The sequence below is a fragment of the Schistocerca serialis genome, unplaced genomic scaffold (genome assembly GCF_023864345.2).
Source record: "Schistocerca serialis cubense isolate TAMUIC-IGC-003099 unplaced genomic scaffold, iqSchSeri2.2 HiC_scaffold_1363, whole genome shotgun sequence".
NCBI classification, from domain to species: domain Eukaryota; kingdom Metazoa; phylum Arthropoda; class Insecta; order Orthoptera; family Acrididae; genus Schistocerca; species Schistocerca serialis.
The window spans coordinates 8,390,905-8,404,623 of NW_026047584.1; positions in this window are offsets into that span (position 1 = coordinate 8,390,905).

Consider the following 13,719-nt stretch of genomic DNA (forward strand, 5'->3'; position numbering starts at 1 on the left):
GCTTCACTTCAGGTTTACTGTATCCCTCTGAGCATCTTATTGACGATGAATCACAGAAATTCTATCGGAATTAAATACAAAAGGCACAAAGGAGACATAAGTACATGTAGACTGACTTTTCCAAATGTCTATGATATGAACCATTCCTGTGACACTAGTTATAGATTCCGATCGTTCATTTCAGGTTTACTGTATCCCTTGGACATTCTTATTGACGATGAAACACAGAAATTGCATTGGAATTAAATACAAAAGGCACAATGCCGACTTAAGTACAAGAAGACTGACTCTTCCAACTGTCTACGTTTCGAACCATTCCTGTGACACTAGTTATAGATTCCGATGCTTCACTTCAGGTTTACTGTATCCCTCTGACCATCTTATTGACGATGAAACACAGAAATTACATGGGAATTAAATACAAAAGGCACAATGCCGACTTAACTACATGAAGACTGACTCTTTTTACTGAATATGTTTTGAACCATTCCTGCGACACTAGTTATAGATTCCGATGCTTAACTTCAGGATAACTGTATCCCACTCACCTTCTTAGTGAGGATGAAACACAGAAATTGCATCGAAATTAAATACAAAAGGCACAATGCCGACTTAGGTACAAGAAGACTGACTCTTCTTACTGACTATGTTTTGAACCATTCCTGTGACACTAGTTATAGATTCTGATGCTTCACTTCAGTTTCACTGTATCCCTTGGACCTTCTTACTGAAGATGAAACCCAGAAATTTCATCGGAATTAAATAGAAAAGGCCCAATGCCGACTTAAGTACATGTAGACTGACTTTTCCTAATGTCTATGTTTTGAACCATTCCTGTGACACTAGTTATAGATTCCGATGGTTCATTTCAGGTATACTGTATCCCTTGGACCTCCTTATTGACGATGAAACACAGAGATTGCATCGGAATTAAATACAAATGCACAATGCCGACTTTAGTACAAGAAGACTGACTCTTCCAAATGTCTACGTTATGAACCATTCCTGTGACACTAGTTATAGATTCCGATGCTTCACTTCAGATTTACTGTATCCCTCTGACCTTCTAATTGACGATAAAACACAGAAATTGCATCGGAATTAAATAAAAAATGCACAATGCCGACTTAAGTACAAGAAGACTGACTCTTCTTACTGTCTATCTTTTGAACCATTCCTGTGACACTAGTTACAGATTCCGATGCTTCACTCCAGGTTTACTGTGTCCCTTGGACCTTCCTATTGACGATGAAACACAGAAATAGCATCGGAATTAAATACAACATTCACAATGCCTACTTAAGTACAAGAAGACTGACTCTTCTTACTGTCTATGATTTGAACCATTCCTGTGACACTAGTTACAGATTCCGATGCTTCACTCCAGGTTTACTGTCTCCCTTGGACCTTCTTATTGACGAAGAAACACAGAAATTGCTTCGGAATTTAATACAAAAGGCACAATGCCGACTTAAGTACAAGAAGACTGGCTCTTCTTACTGACCATGTTTGAACCATTCCTGTGACACTAGTTGAAAATTCCGATGCTTCACTTCTGGTTCGCTGTATCCCTTTCACCTTCTTATTGACGATGAAACACAGAAATTGCATCGGAATTAAATAAATAATGCACAATGCCGCCTTAAGAACAATAAGACTGACTCTTCTTACTGTCTATGCTTTGAACCATTCCTGTGACACTAGTTACAGATTCAGGTGCTTCACTCCAGGTTTACTGTATTCCTTGGACCTTCTTATTTACGATGAAACACAGATATTGCATCGGAATTAAATACAAAAGGCACAAAGCCGACTTAAGTACAAGAAGACTGGCTCTTCTTACTGACTATGCTACGAACCATTCCTGTGACACTAGTTATAGATTCCGATGCTTCACTTCAGTTTCACTGTATCCCTTGGACCTTCTTACTGACGATGAAACCCAGAAATTTCTTCGGAATTAAATAGAAAAGGCCCAATGCCGGCTTAAGTACAGGAAGACTGATTCTTCCTACTGTCTATGATTTGAACCAATCCTGTGACACTAGTTATAGATTCCGATGCTTCACTTCAGGTTTACTGTATCCTTCTGCCCTTCTTATTGACGATGAAACACAGAATTTGCATCGGAATTAAATGTAAAAGGCACAATGCCGACTTAAGTACAAGAAGACTGACCCTGCTTACTGACTATGTTTTGAACCATTAATGTGATACTAGTTACAAATTCTGATGCTTCACTTCAGGTTTACTGTATCCCTCGGACCTTCTTATTGGCGAAGAAACACAGAAATTGCATCGGAATTAAATACAAAAGCACAATGCCGACTTAAGTACAAGAAGACGGACTCTTCTTACTGACTATGTTTTGAATCATCCTGTGACACTAGTTATAGAGTCCGATGCTTCACTTCTGGGTTACTGTATTCCTTGGACATTCCTATTGACGATGAGACACAGATATCGCATCGGAATTAAATAGAAAAAGCACAATGCCGACTTAAGTACAAAAAGACTGACTCTTCCTACTCTCTATATTTTGAACCATTCCTGTGACACTAGTTTGTTATTCCGATGCTTCACTTGACGTTTACTGTATCCCTCTGTCCTTCTTATGGACGGTGAAACACAGAAATTGCATCGGAATAAAATACAAAAGGCACAATCCCGACTTAAGTACAAGAAGACTGAATCTCCCAACTCTCTATGTTTTGTACCAATCCTGTGACACTAGATATAGTTTCCGATGCTTCACTTCAGGTTTACTGTATCCCTCTGACCATCTTATTGACGATGAAAAACAGAAATTGCATCGGAATTAAATAGAGAAGGTACAATACCGACTTAAGTACAAGAAGACTGACTCATCCTACTGTCTATGTTTTGAACCATTCCTGTGACACTAGTTATAGATTCCGATGCTTCACTTCAGGTTTACTGTATCCCTTGGACCTTCTTATTAACGATGAAACACACTAATTTCATCGGAATTTAATACAAAAGTCACAATGCCGACTTAAGTACAAGAAGACTGACTCTTCTTACTGACTATGTTTTGAACCTATCCTGTGACACTAGTTATAGATTCCGATGCTTCACTTCAGGTTTACTGTATCCCTCTGACCTTCTTATTGACGATGAATCACAGAAATTGCATCGGAATTAAATACAAAAGGCACAAAGCAGACTTAAGTACATGTAGACTGACTTTTCCTAATTTCTATGTTTTGAACCATTCCTGTGACACTAGTTATAGATTCCGATGGTTCATTTCAGGTATACTGTATCCCTTGGACCTCCTTATTGACGATGAAACACAGAACTTGCATCGGAATTAAATACAAATGCACAATGCCGACTTTAGTACAAGAAGACTGACTCTTCCAAATGTCTACGTTATGAACCATTCCTGTGACACTAGTTATAGATTCCGATGCTTCACTTCAGATTTACTGTATCCCTGTGACCTTCGTATTGACGATGAAACACAGAAATTGCATCGGAATTAAATAGAGAAGGCACAATGCCGACTTAACTACAACAAGACTGACTCTTCTTACTGACTATGTTTTGAACCATTCCTGTGACACTAGTTATAGCTTCCGATGCTTAACTTCAGGATAACTGTATCCCACTGACCTTCTTAGTGACGATGAAACACAGAAATTGCATCGGAATTAAGTACAAAAGGCACATTGCCGACTTAAGTACAAGAAGACTGACTCTTCTTACTGACTATGTTTTGAACCATTCCTGTGACACTAGTTATAGATTCAGATGCTTCACTTCAGGTTTACTGTATCCCTTGGACCTTCTTATTGGCGATGAAACACAAAAATTGCATCGGAATTAAATGCAAAAAGCACAATGCCGAATTAGGTATAAGAAGACTGACTCATCTTACTGTCTATGTTTTGAACCATTCCTGTGACACTAGTTATAGATTCCGATGCTTCACTCCAGGGTTACTGTATCTCTTGGACCTTCATATTTACGATGAAACCCTGAAATTGCATCGGAATTAAGTACAAAAAAGCACAATGCTAACTTAAGTACAAGAAGACTGACTCTACTTACTGACTATGTTTTCAACCATTCCTGTGACACTAGTTATAGATTCCGATGCTTCACTTCAGATTTACTGTATGCCTCTGACCTTCTAATTGACGATAAAACACAGAAATTACATCGGAATTAAATACATAAGGCGCAATGCCGACTTAAGTACAAGAAGACTGAATCTTCTTACTGTCTATGATTTGAACCATTCCTGTGACACTAGTTACAGATGCCGATGCTTCACTCCAGGTTTACTGTCTCCCTTGGACCTTCTTATTGACGAAGAAACACAGAAATTGCATCGGAATTAAATACAATAGGCTCAATGCCGACTATAGTACAAGAAGACTGACTCTTCCTACTGTCTATGTTTTGAACCATTCCTGTGACACTAGTCATAGATTCCGATGCTTCACTTCAGGTTTACTGTATCCCTCTTACCTTCGTATTGACTATGAAACACAGAAATTGCATCGGAATTAAATACAAAAGGCACAATACCGACTTAAGTACAAGAAGACTGACTCTTCTTACTGACTATGTTTTTAACCATTCCTGTGATACTAGTCATAGATTCCGATGCTTAACTTCAGGATTACTGTATCCCTCTGACCTTTTTATTGACGATGAAACACAGAAATTGCATCGGCCTTAAATACAAAAGGCACAATGCCGATTTAAGTACAAGAAGACTTACTCTTCTTACTGTCTATGTTTTGAACCATCCCTGTGAATCTAGTCATAGATTCCGATGCTTCACTCCAGGTGTACAGTATGCCTTGGACCATCTTATTGACGATGAAACACAGAAATTGTATCAGAATTAAATAGAAAATGCACAATGATGACTTAAGTACAAGAAGACTGACTCTTCTTACTGATTATTTTTTGAACCATTCCTGTGGCGCTAGTTATAGTTTCCGATGCTTCAGTTCAGGTTTACTGTATACCTTGGACTTTCTTATTGACGTTGAAACACAGAAATTGCGTCGGAATTAAATAGAAAAGGCACAATGCCGACTTAAGTACAAGAATACTGACTCATCTTACTGTCTATGTTTTGAACCATCCCTGTGACACTAGTTATAGATTCCGATGCTTCACTTCAGGTTTACTGTATCCCTCTGACCCTCTTATTGACGATGAAACACAGAAATTGCATCGGAATTAAATACAAATGGCACAATGCCGAATTGAGTACAAGAAGATTGACTCTTCTTACTGTCAATATTTTGAACCATTCCTGTGACACTAGTTATGGACTCCGATGCTTCACTCCAGGTTTACTGTATCCCTTGAACCTTCTTATTGACGATGAAACACAGAAATTGCTTCGGAATTAAATACAAAAGTCACAATGCCAACTTAAGTACATGTAGACTGACTTTTCCTACTGTCTATGTTTTGAACCATTCCTGTGACACTTGTTACAGATTCCGATGGTTCATTTCTGGTTTACTGTATCCCTTGGACCTTCTTATTGACGATGAAACACAGTAATTGCATCGGAATTAAATACAAAAGGCACAATGCCGACTTAAGTACAAGAAGACTGACTCTTCCAACTGTCAATGTATTGAACAATTCCTGTGACACTAGTTATAGATACCGATGCTTCACTTCAGGTTTACTTTATCCCTCTGACCGTCGTATTGACGAAGAAACACAGAAATTGCATCGGAATTAAATACAAAAGGGACAATACCGACTTAAGTACAAGAAGACTGACTCTTCTTACTGACTGTGATTTGAACCATTCGTGTGACACTAGTCATAGATTCCGATGCTTAACTTCAGGATTTCTGTATCCCTCTGACCTTCTTATTGACGATGAAACACAGAAATTGTATCGGAATTAAATACAAAAGGCACAATGCCGACTTAAGTACAAGAAGACTGACTCTTCCTACTGTCTATGTTTTGAACCATTACTGTGACACTATTTATAAATTCCGTTCCTTCACTTCAGGTTTACTGTATCCCTTGGACCTTCTTACTGACGATGAAACACAGAAATTGTATCGGAATTAATTACAAAACTCACAATGCCGACTTAAGTACCAGAAGTCTGACTCTTCTTACTGACTATGTTTTTAACCATTCCTGTGACACTAGTTATAAATTCCGTTGCTTCACTTCAGGTTTACTGTATCCCTTGTACCTTCATATTGACGATGAAACACAGAAATTGCATCGGAATTAAATACAACAGGCTCAATGCCGACTAAAGTGCAAGAAGACTGACTCTTCCTACTGTCTATGTTTTGAACCATTCCTGTGACACTAGTCATAGATTCCGATGCTTCACTTCAGGTTTACTGTATTCCTCTTACCTTCGTATTGACTATGAAACACAGAAATTGCATCGGAATTAAATACAAAAGGCAAAATACCGACTTAAGAACAAGAAGATTGACTCTTCTTACTGACTATGTTTTTAACCATTCCTGTGACACTAGTCATAGATTCCGATGCTTAACTTCAGGATTACTGTATCCCTCTGACCTTCTTATTGACGATGAAACACAGAAATTGCATCGGGCTTAAATACAAAAGGCACAATGCCGACTTAAGTACAAGAAGACTTACTCTTCTTACTGACTATGTTTGAACAATTCCTGTGACACTAGTTATAGATTCCGATGCTTCACTCCAGGTTTACTGTATGCCTTGGACCATCTTATTGACGATGAAACACAGAAATTGCATCAGAATTAAATAGAAATTGCATAATGATGACTTAAGTACAAGAAGACTGACTCGTCTTACTGATTATTTTTTGAACCATTCCTGTGACGCTAGTTATAGTTTCCGATGCTTCACTTCAGGTTTACTGAATACCTTGGACCTTCTTATTGACGTTGAAACACAGAAATTGCGTCGGAATTAAATAGAAAAGGCACAATGCCGACTTAAGTACAAGAATACTGACTCATCTTACTGTCTATGTTTTGAACCTTTCCTGTGACACTAGTCATAGATTCCGATGCTTCACTTCAGGGTTACTGTATCCCTCTGACCTTCTTATTGACGATGAAACACAGAAATTGCATCGGAATTAAATGCAAAAGGCACAATGCCGACTTCAGTACATGTGACTGACTATTCCTACTGTCTATGTTTTGAACCATTCCTGTGACACTTGTTATAGATTCCGATGGTTCATTTCTGGTTTACTGTATCCCTTGGACCTTCTTATTGACGATGAAACACAGAAATTGCATCGGAATTAAATACAAAAGGCACAATGCCGACTTAAGTACAAGAAGACTGACTCTTCTTACTGACTATGATTTGAACCATTCCTGTGACAATAGTCATAGATTCCGATTTTTAACTTCAGGATTTCTGTATCCCTCTGACTCTCTTATTGACGATGAAACACAGAAATTGTATCGGAATTAAATACAAAAGGCACAATGCCGACTTAAGTACAAGAAGACTGACTCTTCTTACTGTCTATGTTTTGAACCATTCCTGTGACACTAGTTATAGATTGCGATGCTCCACATCATGTTTACTGTATCCCTCTGACCTTCGTATTGACAATGAAACACAGAAATTGCATCGGTATTTAATTCAAAAGGCACAATGCCGACCTAAGTACAAGAAGACTGACTCTTCTTACTGACTATGGTTTGAATCATTCCTGTGACACTAGTCATAGATTCCGATGCTTAACTTCTGGATTACTGTATCCCTTGGACCTTCTTATTGACGATGAAACACAGAAATTGCATCGGAATTAAATACGAAACGCACAATGCCAACTTAGGTACAAGAAGACTGACTCTCCTTACTGACTATGTCTTGAACCATTCTTGTGACACTAGCTATAGAATCCGATGCTTCACTTCAGGTTTACTGTATCCCTTAAACCTTCTTACTGACGATGAAACACAGAAATTGCATCGGAATTAAATACAAAGGCACAATGCCGACTTAAGTACAAGAAGACTGACACTACTGACTGTCTATGTTTTGAACCATTCCTGTGACACTAGTTATAGATTCCGATGCTTCAATTCAGGTCTACTGTATCCCTTGGACCTTCTTATTGACGATGAAACACAGAAATTGCACCGGAATTAAATACAAAAGGCCCAATGCCGACTAAAGTACATGTAGATTGACGTTTCCTACTGTCTATATTTTGAACCATTCCTGTGACACTAGTTATAGAATCCGATGGTTCATTTCAGGTTTACTGTATCCTTCTGACCTTCTTAGTGACGATGAAACACAGAAATTGCATCGGAATTAAATACAAAAAGCACAATGCCGACTTAAGTACAAGAATACTGACTCATTTTACTGTCTATGATTTGAACCGTCCCTGTGACACTAGTTATAGATTCCGATGCTTCACTCCAGGTTCACTGTATCCCTTGGACCTTCTTATTGACAATGAAACACAGAAATTGCATCAGAATGAAATAGAAAATGCACAATGATGACTTAAGTAGAAGAAGCCTGACTCTTCTTCCTGACTATGATTTGAACCGTCCCTGTGACACTAGTTTTGGATCCGATGCTTAACTTCAGGATTACTTTAACCCTTGGTCCTTCTTATTGACGAAGAAACACAGAAATTGCATCGGAATTAAATACAAAAGGCACAATGCCGACTTAAGTACAAGAAGACTTACTCTTCTTACTGTCTATGTTTTGAACCATCCCTGTGACACTAGTTATGGATTCCGATGCTTCACTCCAGGTTAACTGTATCCCTTTGTCCTTCTTATTGACGATGAAACACAGAAATTGCATCGGATTTAAATACAAAAGGCACAATGCCGACTTAAGTACAAGAAGACTGACTCTTCTTACTGACTATGATTTGAGCCATTCCTGTGACACATAAATTTCGATGATTCACTTCAGGTTTACTGTATCCCTTGGACCTTCTTATTAACGATGAAACACAGAAATTGCATCGGAATTAAATACAAAAGGCACAATACCGACTTAAGTACAAGAAGACTGACTCTTCTTACTGACTATGTTTTGAACCATTCCTGTGACACTGGTCATAGAATCCGATGCTTAACTTCAGGATTACTGTATCCGTCAGACCTTCTTATTGACGATGAAACACAGAAATTGCATCGGAAATAAATACAAAAGGGACAATGCCGACTTAAGTACAAGAAGACTGACTCTTCTTACTGTCTATGTTTTGAACCATCCCTGTGACACTAGTTATTGATTGCGATGCTTCACGCCAGGTTTAGTGTATCCCTTGGACCTCCTTATTGACGATGAAACACAGAAATTGTATCGGAATTAAATACAAAACTCACAATGCCGACTTAAGTACCAGAAGTCTTACTCTTCTTACTGACTATGTTTTGAACCATTCCTGTGACACTAGTTATAGACTCCGATGCTTCAGATCAGGTTTACTGTATCCCTCTGACCTTCTTATTGACGATGAAACACAGAAATTGCATCGGAATTAAATACAAAAGGCACAATGCCGACTTAAGTACAAGAAGACTGACTCTTCTTACTGTCTATGTTTTGAACCATTCCTGTGACACTAGTTATAGATTCCGATGCTTCAATTCAGGTCTACTGTATCCCTTGGAGCTTCTTATTGACGATGAAACACAGATATTTCATCGGAATTAAATACAAAAGGCACAATGCAGACTTAAGTACAAGAAGACAGACTCTTCTTACTGACTTTGTTTTGAACCATTCCTGTGACACTAGATATAGATTCCGATGCTTCACATCAGGTTTACTGTATCCCTCTGACCATATTAGATACGATGAAACACAGAAATTGCATCGGAATTAAATACAAAAGGCTCAATGCCGACTTATGTACATGTAGATTGACTTTTCCTACTGTCTATGATTTGAACCATTCCTGTGACACTAGTTATAGAATCCGATGGTTCATTTCAGGTTTACTGTATCCCTCTGACCTTCTTAGTTACGATGAAACACAGAAATTGTATCGGAATTAAATACAAAAGGCACAATGCCGACTTAAGTACAAGAAGACTGACTCTTCTTACTGATTATGATTTGAGCCATTCCTGTGACACTTAAATTCCGAGGATTCATTTCAGGTTTACTGTATCCCTTGGACCTTCTTATTGACGATGAAACACAAAAATTGCATCGGAATTAAATACAAAAGGCACAATGCAGAATTAAGTACAAGAAGACTGAATCTTCTTACTGTCTATGTTTTGAACCATTCCTGTGACACTAGTTATAAATTCCGATGCTACACTCCAGGTTTACTGTATCCCTTGGACCTTCTTATTGACGATGAAACTCAGAAATTTCATCGGAATTAAATACAAAAGGCACAATGCCGACTAAAGTACATGAAGACTGACTCTTCTTACAGTGTATGTTTTGAACCATTCCTGTGACACTAGTTATAGATTCCGGTGCTTCACTCCAGGTTTACTGTATCCCTTGGACCTTCTTATTGACGATGAAACACATAAATTGCATCAGAATTAAATAGAAAGGGCACAATGCCGACTAAAGTACAAGAAGACTGACGCTTCTTACTGACTATGTTTTGAACCATTGCTGTGACACTAGTTATAGACTCCGATGCTTCACTCCAGATTTACTATATCCCTTGGACCTTCTTATTGACGATGAAACACAGATATTGCATCGGAATTAAATAGAATAGGAACAATGCCGACTTAAGTACAAGAAGACTGACTCTTCTTACTGTTTATGTCTTGAACCATTCCTGTGACACTAGTTTTGGATTCCGATGCATCACTTCAGGTTTACTGTTTCCCTTGGACCTTCTTATTGACGATGAAACACAGAAATTGCATCGGAATTAAATAGAAAAGGCACAATGCCAACTAAAGTACAAGAAGACTGACTCTTCTTTCAGTCTATGATTTGAACCATTCCGGTGACACAAGTTATAGATTCCGATGCTTCACTCCAGGTTTACTGTATCCCTTGGACCTTCTTATTGACGATGAAACACAGAAATTGCATCAGAATTAAATAGAAAAGGCACAATGCCGACTTAAGTACAAGAAGACTGACGCTCCTTGCTGACTATGTTTTGAACCATTCCTGTGACACTAGTTATAGATTCCGATGCTTCACTTCAGGTGTACTATATCCCTTAAACCTTCTTATTGACGATGAAACACAGAAATTGCATCGGAATTAAATAGAAAAGGCACAATGCCGACTTCTACATCTACATCTACATTGATACTCCGCAAGCCACCCAACGGTGTGTGGCGGAGGGCACTTTACGTGCCACTGTCATTACCTCCCTTTCCTGTTCCAGTCGCGTATGGTTCGCGGGAAGAACGACTGTCTGAAAGCCTCCGTGCGCGCTCTAATCTCTCTAATTTTACACTCGTGATCTCCTCGGGAGGTATAAGTAGGGGGAAGCAATATATTCGATACCTCATCCAGAAACGCACCCTCTCGAAACCTGGCGAGCAAGCTACACCGCGATGCAGAGCGCCTCTCTTGCAGAGTCTGCCACTTGAGTTTATTAAACATCTCCATAACGCTATCACGGTTACCAAATAACCCGGTGACAAAACGCGCTGCTCTTCTTTGGATCTTCTCTATCTCCTCCGTCAACCCGACCTGGTACGGATCCCACACTGATGAGCAATACTCAAGTATAGGTCGAACGAGTGTTTTGTAAGCCACCTCCGTTGTTGATGGACTACATTTTCTAAGCACTCTCCCAATGAATCTCAACCTGGTACCCGCCTTACCAACAATTAATTTTATATGATCATTCCACTTCAAATCGTTCCGTACGCACACTCCCAGATATTTTACAGAAGTAACTGCTACCAATGTTTGTCCCGCTATCATATAATCATACAATAAAGGATCCTTCTTTCTATGTATTCGCAATACATTACATTTGTCTATGTTAAGGGTCAGCTGCCACTCCCTGCACCAAGTGCCTATCCGCTGCAGATCTTCCTGTATTTCGCTACAATTTTCTAATGCAGCAACTTCTCTGTATACTACAGCATCATCCGCGAAAAGCCGCATGGAACTTCCGACACTATCTACTAGGTCATTTATATATATTGTGAAAAGCAATGGTCCCATAACACTCCCCTGTGGCACGCCAGAGGTTACTTTAACGTCTGTAGACGTCTCTCCATTGATAACAACATGCTGTGTTCTGTTTGCTAAAAACACTTCAATCCAGCCACACAGCTGGTCTGATATTCCGTAGGCTCTTACTTTGTTTATCAGGCGACAGTGCGGAACTGTATCGAACGCCTTCCGGAAGTCAAGAAAAATAGCATCTACCTGGGAGCCTGTATCTAATATTTTCTGGGTCTCATGAACAAATAAGGCGAGTTGGGTCTCACACGATCGCTGTTTCCGGAATCCATGTTGATTCCTACATAGTAGATTCTGGGTTTCCAGAAATGACATGATACGCGAGCAAAAAACATGTTCTAAAATTCTACAAGAGATCGACGTAAGAGATATAGGTCTATAGTTTTGCGCATCTGCTCGACTTAAGTACAAGAAAGCTGACTCTTCTTACTGTCTATGTTTTGAACCATTCCTGTGACTCTAGTTATATATTCCGATGCTTCACTTCAGGTTTACTGTATCCCTCTGACCTTCTTATTGACGATGAAACACAGAAATTGCATCGGAATTAAACACAAAAGGCACAATGCCGACTTAAGTACAAGAAGACTGACTCTTCTTACGTTCTATGTTTTGAACCAATCCTATGACACTAGTTATAGATTCCGATGCTTCAATTCAGGTCTACTGTATCCCTTGGACCTTCTTATTGACCATGAAACACAGAAATTACATCGGAATTAAATACAAAATGCACAATGCCGACTTAAGTACAAGAAGACTGACTCTTCCTACTGTCTATGTTTAAAACCATTCCTGTGACACAAGTTATAGATTCCGATGCTTCACTCCAGGTTTACTGTATCCCTTGGACTTTCTTATTGACGATGTAACACAGAAATTGCATCTGAATTAAACACAAAAGGCACAATGCCGACTTAAGTACAAGACGACTGACTTTTCTTACTGTCTATGATTTGAACCGTTCCATTGACACTAGTTGTAGATTTCGATGCTTCACTTCAGGTTTACTGTATCATTTGGACCTTCTTATTGACGATGAAACACAGAAACTGCATCGGAGTTAAATACAAAAGGCACAATGCCGACCTAAATACAAGAAGACTGACCCTCCCTACTGTCAATGCTTTGAACCATTCCTGTGACACTTGTTATAGATTCCGATGCTTCACTTCAGGTTTACTGTATCCCTCTGATATTCTTATTGACGATGAAACACAGAAATTGCATCGAAAATAAATACAAAAGGCACAATGCCGACTTAAGAACAAGAAGACTGACTCTTCTTACTGTCTATGTTTTGAACCATTCCTGTGACACTAGTTATAGATTCCGATGCTTCACTTCAGGTTTACTGTATGCCTTGGACCTACTTATTGACGATGAAACACAGAAATTGCATCGGAATTAAACACAAAAGGCAGAATGAAGACTTAAGTACAAAAAAAAAGACTCTTCTTAATGCCTATGTTTGAACCATTCCTGTGACTCTAGTTATAGATTCCGATGCTTCCCTTCAGGTTTACTGTATCCCTTGGACCTACT